General features: G+C 40.5%; 1 non-coding gene across 1 annotated transcript; it reads right to left on the reverse strand.

Annotated features, from left to right (window-relative positions):
* Positions 1 to 345: 345 nt before the first annotated feature.
* Positions 346 to 452, reverse strand: LOC121482200. The gene has a single exon (XR_005985555.1). It is a non-coding gene; the product is annotated as a U6 spliceosomal RNA (small nuclear RNA).
* Between the last annotated feature and the right edge of the window lie 1157 nt (positions 453 to 1609).

A 1609-nucleotide genomic window follows, 5' to 3' on the forward strand; every position in this document is an offset into this window, starting at 1 on the left:
CCATCACCTGTTTCCCCCATCCCCCCATCTCCCCCCTCTGGTGACCATCAGTTTGTTCTTTCAAGTTGAGTCTATTTCTTGGTTTCTCTCTCTCTCTTTTTTCCTTTGCTCGTTTGTTTTGTTTCTTAAATTCCACACATGAATGAAACCATATGGTATTTGTCTTTCTCTGATTTATTTTGCTTAGCATAATACTATCTAGCTCCCTCCATGTCATTGCAAATGGCAAGATTTTGTTCTTTTTTGTGGTTTAGCAATATTCCATATTATATATACAATATTACATATTATGTATAAGTGTATACAATCTATATTTAATATTACAAATATATAATTCTAATATATATAAATATAGAATGTTTAACAGATTTGTGTGTCATTCTCGCATAGGGCCCATGCTAATCATCTTTGTATTGTTCCAATTTTAATATATGTATTGCCAAAGTCAGCACAAACAAAACTACATCTTATTTTATCCCCCTCCCTTTTTAAAAAAAGTTTATTTATTTAAGTAATCTCTATATCCAGTGTGGGGCTTGAACTCATAATCCTGCGACCAAGAGCTGCATGCTCCCCTGACTGAGCCAGCCAGGTGCCCCAAAACTATATTTTAAACTGAACTGGATGTTAACCTAAAATGTGAATGACTAATATGATTAAGCCCTCCTAATGTGTGTTTGCTCTACATAAATCCATCTCTGACTGGTGGATTGTACCTGGGGAATATTCTGAGCTAAGTAGATGTTTTTTTATGTCTCTTAACCTCTAGCGCGTCTGCTGGCATATAAAAGCAGGAAACCAGTTGTCACGCAATGTCCATCTCTGCAGGAGCTCCACGCTGAATGGAACTCCATTCCTGGGGAGAGAACCTCCACTGGCCCCACTCTGACTGCTCATCCCCAATAAGAGATGAATTCAGGGGGCTTCTGTGGCATGTGACAGAGATGAGGGGAGACTTTGGAGGGACTCAGATGAAGGCAAGCCTCAGGGGACCATGCTAAAGGAAGAAACTCAGGACAACCCATCAAAACAGGGAGGAAAGATAAATTAAAACTGTCACTGCTTCAGACATTGTGCATGTCTTGCTCCTGGAAGAACAAGAGGCCACAAGGCGTTAACATTGCTCCCGTTTTATATGAAACCACAGTCGAACTGCCCTGTGACTTTTTAAATATTTTGTAAACACTGTCTCTTCCTTCCACCATAATGTGCAAAAGGCATTTTGATCCTCTGCTGGTCAAAATAAAATTTAGGAAAACTTCCTCGTCTTTCTCAGGACTAACTTCAACTTTCAAAAACAGTCTTTAGTTTCTATCTTAAAGAGTCATAGTTGGACACTCTGTGTTTCCTTTTAACCACTTGAGAGCACGTTTTCAACTTTCTCACGAATACTGACACATCATATAAAGACTTTTCCAGGGATCCCTGGGTGGCGCAGCGGTTTGGCGCCTGCCTTTGGCCCAGGGCACGATCCTGGAGATCCGGGATCAAATCCCATGTCGGGCTCCCGGTGCATGGAGCCTGCTTCTCCCTCTGCCTGTGTCTCTGCCTCTCTCTCTCTCACTGTGTGCCTATCATAAATAAATAAAAATTAAAAAAAAAATAAAGA

This window comes from Vulpes lagopus, chromosome 24, assembly GCF_018345385.1.
Source record: "Vulpes lagopus strain Blue_001 chromosome 24, ASM1834538v1, whole genome shotgun sequence".
NCBI classification, from domain to species: Eukaryota; Metazoa; Chordata; class Mammalia; order Carnivora; family Canidae; genus Vulpes; species Vulpes lagopus.